This window comes from Amphiura filiformis, chromosome 18 (assembly GCF_039555335.1).
Source record: "Amphiura filiformis chromosome 18, Afil_fr2py, whole genome shotgun sequence".
NCBI classification, from domain to species: Eukaryota; Metazoa; Echinodermata; class Ophiuroidea; order Amphilepidida; family Amphiuridae; genus Amphiura; species Amphiura filiformis.
Genome location: NC_092645.1, coordinates 24354848 through 24371979, shown reverse-complemented (window position 1 = coordinate 24371979; position 17132 = coordinate 24354848). Strand labels below are relative to the sequence as shown.

The following is a 17132-nucleotide window of genomic DNA, read 5'->3' as shown; positions in this document are numbered from 1 at the left end:
ATACAAGCATATCGAGTATGTAAAATGTCAATAGACATAAAATTATATTCTTAGCTCGTGATTCTAAGAGGAGGTCTCCATATTTATAACGGAAGGTAACTTATGCAATTTGATATCAGATACTTGGCCTAAATACAAACAAGACCTGTCTCTACTTATGCTAAAGTTGATGTGACATTCGAATCACCTTATCTAAAAACAGAATTACATGGGACAAACAGCATATCTAGTATATGAATATGCATTTTATGTATACTTTAGAGAGTCCTAGATCTATAAAATCTATGCAAAAAAACACAAACATACGCCTTCACAATGGTAAATCACAGTATGGGGGAGGTTGCGAAAAGTAAAGATAAAAGTCACAAAAGTCACAAAAATCCACATACTAAATGTTATTAAAAAATCTTTGGCATTTTTACTCTCTTGCCTGAGAAAGTTGTGCAGTATAGGGTAAATAGGCTAAATAGCACAATACAATGTTTTTGGTGGAAATATCTTTCAAATTCAGGTTGCAGAATCAGGGGATTTAATGCCTGCTAGACATAATAAGATCTGACAACTTTGACGGAAATATTTAATTTCGTACGTTTTGTATTTGTGAAATAATGGTGACATCCATGTCCATGGCCTCACAAGGGGGGTTGTGTATGTTTTGTGCCCCCATATCCCCCCCCCCCCCCCGTGGTAAGGCAAAACCTGCAAAATGATAACGATTTCCAGTTTTTGCCCCAAATGTGTACAGAATTGGTTGATTTTGCACCAGACTCCCCTGAAGTTCAATTTCACCACCATGCCCCCCCCCCAAAAAAAAATCTACTGTGTCCATCAATGGTAACACAGAATTTCACATCGCAGTACACCAACACAAATTACATACACCACAACCGCCACAACCCAGCAAACATATATAGAGCTGGGAATCGAACCCGGGACCTCGCGGTTCTGAAACTCAATGCATTACTACTAAGCCAACTAGCTATTTGATGTGAGAGGTTTGATAGTAGTCCTTGATATTGTTGAATATAATAAATCAATACTGATATTTATCTAATGTACGATGTTATTCAAATGTCAGTAAATAAACAAATAAATAAATAGACATAGGACCCGTAAATAAATAAATAAATACATAATGCAGAATGCAGTTAGTATTTTAGTTACTAAATTCCAAACATTCTATTCGGAGAAATAAAGTTTAATCAATGTGGTAAATTAAATATGAGAAAGGTTTTTAACACAAGTCAACACATACATAAATGACAGCCTGTGAAAAAAATTCACTGACTATCCAGGATTTGAACCTGGGACCTTCGGACCCCCGGACCGATGCTCTACCAACTGAGCTAATAAGTCAGATGGAGAAGAGCAGTGATGTTTAAGAACTGTTCCCCTTATAGATGCGTATGTTGGGGATCCTAGTGAATGACGAACCGTGGGCGTACTGTATTATACTGTGAATCTCAAAGAAAGCTGAACGTTTATCTCTCTAGGGTGGTATTAAAAAGACACGAAAAGCTTCAATAATTTACTACCGTCAAGATCAGTCACTCATAATGCAGCACACTATAATCTACTGCAAACGCAATTGAAATCTTCACCTCGGGTTAACTGTACTTTTTGGTTAAACTAATGCTACAAAACACGTTTCGACGAAAAGGGTAAGTTCGTAATGCTTTTAATATAATGCAGGTAAGAAATAAGTCGTCAATCCGAAGAAAAAAAAAGTATTGGGCTTGTTGCTCGTGTTGGATTTGTATCGCAAGAAACAAGTCTATTGGCCCCATTTTCTTTGACATTATTCAGATACGCGAATTTAACTTGAAGGACTTTTTCCTCAGTCATTTTTTGCTGAAACGAAATAATAATCTTATTGTGGATGTTATTTTAACTTAATAGAAGTTGATCGCGCTGCTGTCTATATGCTCGCTCCAGGGCAGAATTAACTTTAAATATTTCAGTTACTCCCAATCGTCGAGAACAATCATTGAAATGTAACACAGCGTAACCTACAACATATGATAGTAATCGTTGTCGTAATATCTCCTTTATATATAATACATGTAACATGTATAATGTCACTTGCAATATTGGCCGAAACTAGAAGAGCTTGGATAATATTATTTTGAGTTTGGTAAAGACAATAATTTTGCTGTGATAGAATCATAACAACAGATAATTGCTCTAATTTATGAGAATTTCGCTTCTTTTCACATTTCAAATATTATACTTTCAAGAATCAATTCCTCAATCCTGAATATTATTTCATTTGTAAATGGATAATGTCTCATAGGAGGTTTGGCAGATAGTTATGGATATTAATATACATTACTGTACAGGGTGTTCCAGAAAAAAATACCGAGTTAATACAATTGAATGTATAAGTCCAGAAATAGACATCAAAATAAAAAAAACCTTTTTTTATTGTGTATCACATGCGAAAATTTTATTTTATTCGGTTGACTGGTTGCGAAGAAATTAACGATTACATAATGCGCGCATCCAAATTTGATCAACAGGCGCTTTTTTCATACTCACTCACCGCTTCCTAGGATTTCACCGAACAGACCATTGACAGTTAACCACTAGTGCGCATTGATCTTTCTTTCAAACTTGGAATGAAGTAAATTGACGCATGCGTTATGTAATCGCTCAATTCTTCGTAATCAGTCAACCGATTCCAATCAAATTAGCGTATAAGATGCAAAATAAGATGGGCTACACGCGGATTTTTAAATTATTGGATTCTGGTGTCTATTTCTTGACTTACGTCCAAATTCATTCGCACGGTTGTTTTTTTCTGGGTCACCCTGTATGTATGCACAATGCTTTATCCTTTGTATTGCTAAAAAAGACCTGGTTTTACCTAAATGATGTTGTTGAATACAAATGTCATCATCGTATTACATTGTTGTACAGATTCGCCTAATGGCGCATATTACGCATGGTAATAAGTGATAATTAGAAAGTCAAGTTAAAGCGCACCCATTTGTGAACACGATTGTTTGTTGGCATGTACGACTGTATTCATTTTTAAACAAAGTTGTACACTGATGGCGCTATTTATGTTAAATATTGTTTGCATCTTTACAAGAGGCAGACACTTGAATAATGTCGGTAAAACATCATAAAAATGAATAACATATATCAAGGATATTTTAAAACTACCTTTTATCATGAAATAAGAAAATAACTCATATTATTGGGCTAAATTAAATTTGAAATTTATGTAAATATGCCCTCAACGTTCGCACAAATATACAGTTTATAGAATAAGAAATGGCCACAAAGGGCAGATAGAGATGAAAAATTTGATTACAGAAATCTTAGTTAAAAATAGTTTATATTAGTGTAATAGCTGATGGTATTGTAAAGGTCTGAAATTGAAATTTATATTCTATTCTATTGGAATCATTACTACATGATCACATCAAATAACCGAGGAAAAGTGGTAACATCTCAGAGGTGCGTTTGTGCGGGTCTGAAGACGAGTGCTGTACAAGTTCTGACAAAAGCGATAGGGAGATGTTGATTTTAAGAAAACAAAAGACTGCATTAATTCTTGTGGGTTGAGTCTTCATTGTTTTAATCATTCAAAGTGCACATACGAAAGGTTATTTTTAGTATCTAGGTAAAGGCTTTTGGAATATCAGGTTATCTAGTTAGGCGATCAATATGACATTTATTTGAATGTGAAATTGACTCGGTTGAAAATGGTACCTGAGTATTATGACTTGATGTTCATCTCAACTTTTGTGTATATCATGGAGAAATTGTATAAGGATATAAGATATTAGATTGCAATAATCAGGTTTCAAAGGAATGATTTGAAAAGAGTGTATCAAATTATTGCGAAGACAAGTTACATGCTTACAATATAGCCATTGATACTTGTACTTATCTTTACCATATGTATTATCTATATACTGGCATTAATTTGTTAAGATATCCATTCGTCGCTTTAAGACTTTCTTTTTCGAATATATCAGCCTTCCCAGCAAAAAGATAAATAACATATCGTTAAGAATCGTATTTATATAGTGTGTGTTTGCCTCTAGATAACCTTCATTAATAGGTATGTGACTTAACAAGTATTCGAAGTAACATTTAAACCGCATTAACACATGCGAGACAAATCGAATACCCTTGGCAGGTTATAGAGTTAAAATTATGTTTCCAGTCCAGAGCAATATTGCTACAATGGAAGGCGCTGAAAGCCTGTGATGGATTTGAAATCAGATGTGTAATGTGAATTCATTTTGAATCAAATGCTATTTAACATGTTTAAGCCTCTATAAAAAATACTTACAATTTCATCTGTTGATGCAAGCAAAGGAATTAAACTAAATATGTTCATTATTGCGCAATATCTTAAATTGGAAATGGACCAAAAGTTTAAAACAAACTTGATCAAGAAATTTGTAGCCTTCAGACAAAAATATTTTAACCTATATCATACATGGCTTGATATCCGCCCATTGCACACCTGAAGAACTATTCTCAAACCTTCAATGTCTCTGTTTGCAGATTTCACTGGCTGGTCGGACTCCCAACCTTGATATTTAACAAATGTTCCAATAACACGTAATAACCTGTCGAGGTGATTCACTTCGCAAGTATTTGCCTCAATAGATTGCGGTTTAAATGTTACTTCAGATGAGAAGATTTGTTAACATACATATCTAGCAACACGCGTTAGTATGAGGTGCGGACGTGTTTTTTAAGGATTTTTAAAGCATTATTTCCAGTCAACTGAATTTGTACCTGATAAACACTTGTGATGTGCCCTGGGTAGCTCAATTTGATAATTTTTACAAGTTTTTTCATGACAGTTATGAGAAAAGGAGTGGTTGTTGGAACTAACATTATTTTGGGAGCTGCCCTCTATCCACGGATTGTTATACGTGAGGATATACAAATTCAAGTCAACATTATGTATTTTGATGGCTTTTTTATTAAAATGGCAGTATATAATTGCATCGAAGTATTTGTTTTGTTATCGCAATAACACTTTTTTTTTTATATAAACCATGCCCTTGAAGTATTAATGTTGATTACTGCAATCCAAAGTGTTTCAGACCCTGATAGAATTTCTAAAAGATTAATAAATGTTATGATATTGGAAGCAACAGGGTACTTTGACAAAGTTAAGATTAAATTGAGTCATCATACGCATGTAACATTCTCAAAAGAGACTATTTGCTGTATTATTGATCGACTCTCCAGACATCATGATTCTGTCAAAATGAAATGAATAATCTTGTCAAATAATGGGTTAAAGATCTTTTCAATATGAATAGTTACTTGATGAATTAAAACGGAAGCTAATCATTTTGATAAGATTGCTGGGTCAAATAACCTAATCAAAATGAATATTAGGGATTCTATTTCAAAAAATTAAAAGTTCGAACTTAGAGTGCAGGCTTTAAAATTAGATACAAACGCTTGATAGGTCCTATCTGTAACTAAAACTGCTCAATATTATAGTCAATGTCTCAAGTTGCTGGCAGCATTTAACGTCATCAAAAATAGCGGGAACCACTTTTACGTGCATTGAGGCAAGAGTTCCATTTTGTTTTATTTAAAGGAGTAAATTATTAAGGGGCTGTTAGTAAGTATCAGCATCACGGGATCACATGTTTGATCTTATGTCCCGAATTTCAAATATTGTTGGTTATAACTATTTTAATTCTCGCTTCTTGAACAACTTGTTATTAATCAAGAATCTACAATAACATATTGTCACATGACTTTGTTGACAACAACTCGTCATGTGACACTCGTCAAGATCAATAAGCTCATTCTGAAAAAGGCTTAACCCAAAGCTTGCGCATGTACTTTTTGTTGAGAGAATCAGTCATAAAATTCATCAATTTGTCATTAGTACGTCGTAAGAAAGAAAATAGAGACAAAGATATAACAACTGTGGTTGCGAAATTGATACGAGGGAACATTAAAAGGAACAACAACATGAAGGCATATGACAAAATGGCAAACCAAAAACAACATAATAGACACATTGAGAAGAATTGACATAAGGGTAGATGCGGTATTGTTGGTCGAAGCAGCCATAAAAATCGATTTTTATTGTCTAAATAAATATATTATTGAAAAATAACACTTTGATGTTTTGCAAAAATTCATTCTACAAATCATATACTTTGAAAACTTGCTTAATTTATTGTTGTTAATGAGTTATGTACATTTTACAAAAGTGTTGTTGTTTCAGCCCTCTTTACAACATAACTCAAGAACCACAGGACCTACAAAAGTATTTCTGTGATATTTTAATTCTTCTACGCGCTCGCAAGGAAATGAGTGATGCAATTTTTGCCAAAGCTCACTACCATTCGCAAGATGTTGTGAAGTACCAAATCGCAACACTTTAAAATAGTGCATTACCTTAAGAAAGAGATCATGAAACCTACAAGCGAGGTGGTGGGATATATATGGACAAATCTATAAGGAAGCGTAACAAACGATATTTGTTTTGTGGAGTTCTTGATTCAGCAAACACAAAACGTTTTTGTAATTATTCAAAAAAGGTTAGAAAGGGTTGACAGAAAACGTGTAAATGTCGGGATATATAAACAGTATAAAAGGGGAATGCAACGTTTTTATAACATTAAAAACATTCTTTGAAAACCTGCTGCCAAATATTCTACCATAATTGGTATTTAGATATCGACATCATATTTTGCAAAAATATTTTCAAAGATGTTTTAAACATCATTTAAAGAATATTTGTGCGGTGTTTTTAAGTCGACTAGTTGACTTTAAAAGCTGACACGATTTAATTACCTAAGAAACTACTAAAATGATTAACCTATATCTTAGTAGTAGTAAGAGTATGAGCGGCGTGAGCCGCGAATATTCTTACAAACTAGTAGCACCCACTGAAATGCTCTTATAAGCAGGAGGTCACACCACTCCACGCCATACATAAATTCTCCCAGTCACATTTCCCCAATATGAAATTTAAAAAAGTAAAATTTAAATTTTGCTTCTTTTAAAATTTGGCAGAGGCAGGGTTCGAACTCACGCCGCCGCTTATAATACTCTATGAGCCTAGCGCCTTAGACCACTCGACCACTTGTCTTCATGGAATTCATTTGAAACTTATTTGAAGATATAATCTCAACTTCAATATAGGCATACCACGTGACAAGCAAAAGCAGAAAACGTACCATATTTTGGAATTTTATTTGCCTAAATACATTAATGTGTATTAATAGCGCTCAATTGTTGTTAATCCGACCATAAACATGATAAATGCGCGTCTATATGGACAATACATGATATCGATTTTGACACGTGCTCTCACGGTGTCAGTACATTTCCATGGTCAGTAAAATACGACAGAGGAACCTACCATTTTTCTTGTATACACGTTCGATGTTTTTATCAATTACATAAAAATTCCATTTTAGACCCCAAATGTTTTTTCAGGAAATAAAAGATTAGATTACCATAAAAACGAAACAGTAATCTTTTGCCGGGTCTAATGTAATATTCACATAGGATTTTCAACGTTTTTTCTATCCTTATTCTTGCTCAATTAAAAAAAAAATTTGGCGTATATAAAATTGAAATAAAATTCTCTGCCTCTTAAACGGCATCAAATGCGCCATAATTGGGTATCACGAATCGTTATATATGATGTGCAGTTAATATTCATATTTTCTTTTATACAGAGGATGCTTCAGTTTTGACAGGAAAAATTTTTTCTTGAAAACCCTCTCACTCGGTTATTTTAAAAGGTAACCACGCTTCCCTAGAATGTGCAATAAATTAGCATTAAAAATTTTCTTATTCTAACAGCAAGCGTTTCTAGAATGTATTTTGGCGAAATGTGGTGTGGCAGGAGGTGTGCTTTTATGGCCATGTGTCTTGGTTTTAAACTTATCATCAACTCCAATGTGTTTATCAATAAACCTGTCACCAACTGCAATTCCTTTACCTTTCACACAAGAGTTGACCTACATGTGGGGACACAGCAGATAATTGGGTCATTAATTGATTGGGTCTGAGGCTATGGTCTGAGGGAGCAAGGTACATGGTCATTGTATGTGCTTAGATTTATAGGCTGCGTTTGACCGATTAGGGTTGTGTGACAACCTTGACTGCTGATACTAGTAATATTCTTGCCTATCCTTTTTTTAAGTTCCATTCTTTCGTTCCTTCTATTCTTGCGTTCTGGTTTTTCTGTTTTCTGTGCTTCCTTACTTTTTTTTTACCTTACTTTCTTTCTTTCTTTATTTCCTTTTTTGTCTTTCCTTCCTTTCTTTTTTCTTGCTTTCTATCTTTTTTCTTTCTTTCCTTTCTTTCCTTCTTTCCTTTCTGTCTTTCCTTCCTTCTTCCTTTCATTCTGATGTCTTTCTTTCTTCCTTCTCTTTCCTATATTTCTTTTAGTCTTTCTCTCTTTCTTTCTTTCTTCCCCTCTTTCCTTGTTTCTGTCTTTCTTTTTTCTTCCCTTTTCCAAGTTCTTTCTATCCTTCTTTCTTCATTTCTTTCATCTGTTTCACAATTTCAAGTAAGGTGAAGGTTAGAGTACTTGTCTTTGAAAACCAAACTATTAACGAGTATCTTAACCAGCTAGGTCCTTCACATTGTGACGTTTCAAAGATCAGTCAAATCAAAGATTATGTTATTGATTATCTTAGTAGTAGTCAGAGTATGAGCGGCGTGAGCCGCGAATTTTCTTCTACTTTCATTAAAAGGTGCAAGTGGTCGCTTAACAAGAATAACCTGCTTCAGTTCTGTAAGAAGGTGAAGGTCTTCATATGCAAATCCTCAATAAATTATTTGGTTTTGAACCCACCTCTGTTTACAATGTCAATCTGTCTCAACAATCTCTTATCCGTAAAGTATGTCATATGTCTGTTATTACTATAATTGAAATGTTCTCTTTAGCAGAATACAGTAACCTGGTCCAGATCTGTATGTCAGGTGAAGGTCTGAGTAGCTAGTTGTTTGCATGCAAATCCAAAATAAAGGTACTGGTTTTGAACCCACCCACGTTTACAATGTTAATCTGTCTCACTATTCTGTCATCGGTCAAGTATGCTACATATCTGTTGTCACTTACTACTGAAATTAAAATGATCTCTTATTGAAAGTTCTCTTAGAAAGACCAGATGCACAGGTCATATTGCATTGTAAAATTTTAATATGGGAAATTATAGCACTGCTGGAAGAGGGTACGGTGTGCTACTATCTTGAATTGTGGGTAAATGAATAAGACGTTTATATTACAACGTTGCTAGGGTTGATGTGACAATAAGCGTTTAGTATAGTCCATAGGAGTTTAAGCCATACAGCCATGACCAAAGTAGATTGCACTGTGTATGTTATATGATTAGAAACTTTTGATCTCAAAACATGTCTCATGATAGAATTTGATATACATTATTATAGTTGATCCATGTATTAATAAATGAAACCAAGAGTCTATACTTTGATCAGCTCGTAATCGGCGGGAATTGTTAGGCTTTTAACACTACGTCGAAAAGTAGACACACGTTTAGAGAGATATAGGTGACCTGTGTGGTCTATTGTGTGTGGTAAATAAAGTAGACAAAGTATAGGCCTTCAATTAATAATTTGCGATGTTTCTGGCGAGATGTTAAAATGAAATTCTCAAAATAAAACATATTGATATTAATCCGCGATGCTATAAGGCCCGCCGATTACGAGCTGATCAAACTATAGTATTTTTATTGTATATAATCTCGACACAGCTTCTCTACGTAAATTCATAAAGCCAAAACAAATAAATAGGCTAATCCGGGATTCTGAAGAGAGAGAAAATGTTTGTTTTAATTTTTTAGACTAAAAAAAGCTATGTCTCGTCTCAAAGCAGCCCTTACCAGTTTAAAAACGAATGCGGATTTTTTTTCTGAAGATTTTTTGTAATTTGAAGATTTTCTTAAAACGTAATTTTTAATTAAGATATATCATTTGCGAGTGTTGAAAAGTGCAGAGCATAAAATCGTTTGTTCATTTGAACGTGTAAAATAAAATCAAGTAAATTGTCTTCAAAATATTGATATAACAGCAAGAGCGCAGGAGACATAACATATTTAGCCTTATGGATGCAATATAATTAGCGACATTATATGAGGAATGTGTGTATTTATTTTGATATTACAAGATAAGTCAAGATTAACATGAATCACTTGGTTTTGACTGTAGCAAAACACCTATAAGGACAAAATAATATTTTTTTAAATGCTTTTCCAAGCGGAACAATTTGGTACAAATTGTTGTCATAATCGGAGCATCGTTGATTGTTTACCCTTGTGAAGACCAAAATTTGACTTTTGACCTCTCAGCATATTACTGAAGAATAATTCTTGTACGTCGGTTAAACTGTAGCGTATTTGTTCTTACTCCTAATAATGAGAGAAATACACTTATGGAACGGATTTTACCCAGATTCACTCAATTTTGACATTTGATCCCTGTATAAATTTACGGGCGTGTTTGTTTTATACAAATTAACATCTTCATCCCTATTTTATTTTTACACCTTTTAATATGTTGCTTAGAGATACTGGTCAGATCAATGTTCTATTATACACTGCGGGTTTTTTAAAATTAAATGGCCAAATTAGAGAAAATTACTCCTGAAATCCAACAATCGTATGTTATACTATGTTGCTATGATTTAGTGTCACACATCACAATTGAATACATGAATACAAAACCCACCCAAGTCCATGGGAAGCAATTTTGAGAGAAAAACCTGTGTATCATTTTAATTCCTTCAGTTAGATTTACCTGGTCAATATGGTAAGTTTTACGTGCAAATAAGTGGATTAACATGTATTAGGTATGACGATTAGCATTTCAGGGACTTCGTGGGGTTCATTTTAAATTTTTGACTTGGGTGGTTTTTTGAATCATATACAAAGACAACAATGTTAGAATGAGATTACCACTAGTAAGATAATACAAAATAAAGCACAACGGTATGTATAATGTTGTTAAGCATTCTGCCATGTAATAAAAACACACACTTTCCTTTATTAAACTTTTTTTTCAAAAGTCACTCTCCAGCAATAAATGTTTTACAAGTGGACTTTTATACATACTGGATTTCAATGAACGTGTTACAAGACTCAAATCATGGAATTGGGGGATTCTTTCATACATGCTATTTTTCACATGCTCAATAGACACAGATGATGTATTTGAGTTGTTCTTTCATCCATATGACAGGCCTATGTATAGAAACAATTTTCCATGCTTAACTCAATTTGGCCAAAGTATGGACTTGGGTGGGTTTTGTATTCATATATTCAATTGTGTTTGAATTAAAAGGGCATTTCCTGATCCACAGCCTTTCTCAAAAAAAGTTGAAATTTTTATACTACTGGAAACCTCTGGCTACATAATGTTTATTTTCAAAATATATCTTGCAGATTAATTTGTTTAGCAAAGATATCGTGAAATTTGAATTTCGTTCTGGTATACCAGAATGAAATTACAACACATTGTCTATGGAGCAGTGTAATACACATAATCATGCATAACTCGCAAGTTTACGCAAAATCGGAATCAACTGACATTTTGGGAATAGGTTTTTTTCGTGGATATGTACTGAAAAATGTCATAAAAAGAGGATACTAGGATCACGAAATACTCCTTTAATATATCCAGGCGTAACAAATGTTTTACTTATAATGGCTAGTTTATCAATGGAAAATAATAAGATGCTTTGTCGGTATACCAAACCTTGAATTGGAAATTTTAGAACAATAACAACATTTTTCTAAAGCACGCCATGTTTAGAAGCAAGTGATGATATCGTCCCGTATTATCTATATAATCAAGTTAACATGTGATGATGTACTCCAGAGAACAGAATAACCAGAATCCCGTGTTACCATTCAACGCAACAGATGTTGTATTTCCCAATATACACATCTAAATCAGAAAGTAGATTGTAGATAACATCAGTATGGGTTTAGTCAAAGATAATTACTGACCCAGATTTTAGATGCCCAAAAATATTATCTCTCGGAAAACTAGTTCTTACATGTATCAATATAGGTTTGAATTGTCTGAGGTAAATAGGTTGAATCTTATTAAACACATTGTTTTCGTATTTAGGTTACTGTAACAACAATAACAAGCTTTGCCGAATGCCGTCTCTAATTGTTGACTAAATTGGCAAATTGGTTTAATTGAGCTTCGTAACAACATATTTAAAAGGTCAAATAGATCCAGTAGATTCTACCAAATCGGTAACTATATAAATGTCGACAGTTTTAGGTATACAAAGTGTTAATTAACTTACTATGTGTTAAGTAACTGCATGAATTCCCGTTTTATCATTCACTTTAAACCACTTTAATTTTGTGTTACGTATGTTTATTTCATTCATTTCATATTCTAAATCTTAATTTTTTTTTATAATCCCTAACATTTGTTAAATTCACTAATTATATTTTATGTTATTTTTAATTTACTAATAGTATGTAATCAATAATAGTAATTGGGACCCTGATTGAGACATTACTCGCAACTCCGATGTATTGACATGACATTAATGCACTTTTCTATGTCTAGCATTAATCAATCAACACCCTTCAGACCCTCTTCCAACCTTCCCCTTTCCCAACAATCAATTGTCTTTTAAGCGTCTGAACGATATACATTTAAAAATACATTATCTTTTATTCAAAGCTTTTACTGCGTGGCTAATTTTATCTGACAGGGCTGTGCCTTACAGGTTTCACAAAAGTTGACAACCATCGTCATGGAAATTGACAGTCATATATCATAACTTTGCAGGTTATTTTGGATCGCGAGCTATTTTTTGCTACAAAGACACTTATCGGCTTATAAGCATTATATTTCTTAGCAAATATATAATTTGACAAGAGTGTCGTAGCTTCTGATGGCAGAGACCGGTTTGTTCGATCCACCCAAATTATTCGTTTGTTGACAAGATTGTTTTTGAGATAAAGTAACAGATAATTTTATATTTTTTAAACAAATCAAAAATACAAATGGGTAAACTGTAAAGCCAATACACCCCTGCTTAGATGTATCATTATTAAATTTCAAGAGCAACAAATTATTTAATAGCCATGAAATAAAATTTTAATAATAGTCTTTAAATTTATTAAAAATGTTACAAAAAAAATATGTTGATACAGCTTAATCAATGTACATTGCATCAATTATAATCCTAATATTTATTTCATTATTACACGATGAGGGACACTTTAACCCAGTCATAACATATATTAAATATACAATCTCGAGGGATCAGAGCCAAATAGCCATAAGTGTATTTTGGCAAAAATGAGCTTTTGGTACCAAAAATAATCATTACAACACTGGGCACCTTTTGAATGTATAGCCATAGCCACAGAAAGTTTCAACGAAAATGTAAAACCCTAAATGCTACACTTAGGGATTCAATCATGTTTCACCGTTGTTCATCACCGATTAACAACGATGCGTCCGCGTCGTCTGAGTGGTTTACTTCGCGAGGGCAGCTTTAGCTGCCCGAGCGAAGTAACCACACGCAGACGCGTTGGACGCGAGTTGTTAATCGGTGATGAACAACGGTGAAACATGATTGAATCCTTTCAACAACGAAAAGAAGCTAAAAATCATATAATTCTAAATTATTATACGAGGAATGTCAGTTCATCATTGCCACTAAGCCTTACAAAAACTTTGATGATTTCTCTTTTGATATCAGCAATAAAACTACAGAATAAAACGGCAATGTTTAGCCGCTTCCTGATAAATACTGAATTCAACTTGTAAGCTGGCATACGCACAAAGGTTCCAGGCATGACGAATTTTACGCGCTCTCGCGTAACGCGTAGTCTCGCTCGCGTTCGCGTATACGCTACAGCAAAAGTGTTGGTTCATCACGGATTAACAACGGTTGGCTCCTGTACAAAGGTATAGGAAGAGTTGTTGAATATGCATTAAATGTTTGAGATTCAGAAGACCTTGAGTACAAAAACGCATGTATCAATACATGTCGATTTTGTACTTAGGGCCTTTTGACTCTGACCCCAAAATGGAGGTTTCAATAATTATTCTACCTTTACATACTTGACCTATTAAGTAAGTCATCAACTTATGATGGATTTCTAGGTGACCACGAACATGGACAACAGCATTACGTACACATAGACTGCCTCATTTGACCACCGGTGACCAATTATATTCATTTCCTTTGAAATCGGATGCAATGTGAACCTCCAACGGATCTTGCCACGGGCTCCTCTGTTATATTTAGAGATCCACCGACGCCTTGTGGAAATTCCTGTTCTACTAAAAAATAAAGAGTGATGTGCGGCGAGTCGAGATGTTGACGCTATTGTTGACTACGACTTCATCTCCTTAAATTCCGGTTAATTTGACTGTTCAGTTGATTTTCATACACCTATACATTCGTCTTGCAAGCGTAATATATTTCAACTTTGAGGAGATAATACAAATGTAATTAAAGCTTTAGAGGGGTTCACACCAAGATTTTCACAATTTCACAACAAAAAAGTGAAAAGTATACAAAACTAATTTTCTGTACATGATGGCAGCTATAATTTACTAAACGTACACAAAACGCGTCAAAATTAAACGACGGTATGAATTTCCCTTTAATTTCAAAGTAATAAAGTCCGTTAGATATATAGTCAAAAAACTTTTTATTGCATAACTGTAGTAATTCTACAGGTTGACCCAAAGAGCTGTATTGTCGACACATTAATGGTTCAAGAAAGAAACCAATAGAACTAATTAATCAACTTCTATTGCTGAACTACCTCTGATAACACAGACTGACAGCTTCCAATCCATTTCATGCATGGACTCGGTTTCTAGACTGGTCCTATATTGGAAATATGTGCTTAATTAAGGATCTAGTGGCAAGTTCGCGTAAATGCTGGCAATCAAAATGTTTTGGTTAATTCGGGTATGCTGAATTCAAACATTTTGTCTTTCAAGCTATATTAGTACATCCTGATCCTTAAAAGACCCCCAAACTCACTACATGAGGTAAAAATCAAAAATGCTCTAAATTCACTGAAAACATGTCAAATTATTTGTCTGGGTCTAAGGTTTACAAAAATGTAACATCTTTGCATGTAGGACATAATAGTTACCAAGCTATACATGATGTTCTACAGTCCAATGTCAATTGGCATGTTCCTCAAGTTCAAGGGATTCATGAAAAGAATTGCTTTTACTATCTGCGATATCAGGTTTAGAAGATATAATGATAAATAAATACAAATTCCATTAAATCCTATGAAATCCTAATCGTTTGACTGTATAACGTAGGCTAACTAGACATCGCAGATAGTGCAAACTGACCTTTTCTGACATCTCTGAGCGAGACAAACAATTTGCCTTAATTTTTACGAAAATCGGAGCAACTTAGAATTTTGACCCATACACAACAAGCAAATCGACCTGTGAAATTTGGTGCCCCAAAACGATGGGTCGTGCACGCACAAGAATTCCATTTCTGGGATCCGCGGGGTCAGACGCATAATTTGACATGTTTGAAAGTGTTATTGGAATAAAATATTTTTTGGCTCTATACGATCCTATTTGGGGGTCTTTTTGAGGGTCACTGGCTCAAAATATTGGTTTGTTTTTTGATCGATTACAAAATTATTTTTATCATTAAAAGAAATTGTGTATGTCGTGAATTACACTACGATTTTTGTTCCCAGGGTTCTTTGATTTCTTCAAATATTTTGAATGATATAGTGAATCTCCTAGCCCGCTATAATTAGGCACAATAGATCGCGTCGCCTTATGTGTAATTGATCGTACCCAGTACCCTTGAAAACCTATCTGTTTGAGTGTTTTTTGTGTTACATGTTGGCAGCTATGGTAAGTGAATGTTATTTTATTGATATTATTGAAATGTTGTATTATTTGATACATATTAATTCTGTAATTACTTTTGAGTATGAAAAAAAATGTAATTCTTGTTACAAAAACATCACGCATCACCAGCCAAATATTTTGTGTAATGGGTGTAATACATTCTATCACACCCGTTGTGTTTATTCTGATCTTAATCATGAGAGTTGGTTTTGTTTTAAATGTACTGGTGATATTTTCCCTTTTAATCATTATATTGATGACAATGAATTTAAATTTGCTTTATTTAGTTTTGACCATAGTATTGATTATAATAGAATGTTAAGTCTCAAATTTAATCCGTTTGTCTTCAATGACATGTTGAATAATTCTGATAATTTGAATCATTATGATATTTCACATTCCTGTTCTTATATTTTTGATCATGATGACATTTCTGCTTCTTGTGATGATGATTTTTCAATTTTGCATATTAACCCTCGTAGCTTTAATAAAAATTGTGATCAAATTAATGCCTTTCTTTCAGGATTAAAACATACCTTTTCTGTTATTGCATTATCCGAAACTTGGTTCAAAGAAGATGGGTCTAATATTATTTCTATTGAAGATTATGTTTTTCTACACGAGCCTCGTCATGGAAGAAGAAGTGGTGGTGTTGCTATTTATGTTCATAATTCACTTTCGTATAAAATTAGAAATGATTTAAAATTAATTGAAGGGCCAAGTGAAGAGATGGACCATTCCGAATCTGCTTTTATTGAAATTTCAGTTCCTGGTAAAAAAATATTATTGTTGGTAATGTTTATCGTGCCCATAGATCCAATACTGATACGTTCTTAAATGATCTTACCAATTGTTTAACTAAAGTTAATTCTGAAGATAAACATGTTTACATATCTGGTGATTATAATTTTGATTTGTTACATTGTAATGATAATTATACCATTAACGAGTTCCTTTCTATTTTTTATAATCATAATATGTTCCCTCTTATTGACAGGCCTACCAGAATCACGCCCACAACAGCGTCTTTAATTGATAATATTTTTAGTAATGTCTTTACGCATAATATTAAATCTGGTGTTGTCATTGCTGATGTTAGTGATCATTTTCCTATTTATCAAATTACCAAGTCTGCTTCTGTTTCTAACATTAATTCAATTCAAATTCCAACTCGACTATTCAACCAAACCAGAGTTAACAACTTTCATAATAATTTAAGTCTTGTCGATTGGAACTTCGTCACTGATTTTGAGTCT

The 17132-nt window shown here is 33.6% G+C and overlaps 1 non-coding gene across 1 annotated transcript; it reads right to left on the bottom strand.

Annotated features, from left to right (window-relative positions):
* Window positions 1–1283: 1283 nt before the first annotated feature.
* Window positions 1284–1357, bottom strand: Trnap-ggg (transfer RNA proline (anticodon GGG)). The gene has a single exon. It is a non-coding gene; the product is annotated as a tRNA-Pro (tRNA).
* Between the last annotated feature and the right edge of the window lie 15775 nt (window positions 1358–17132).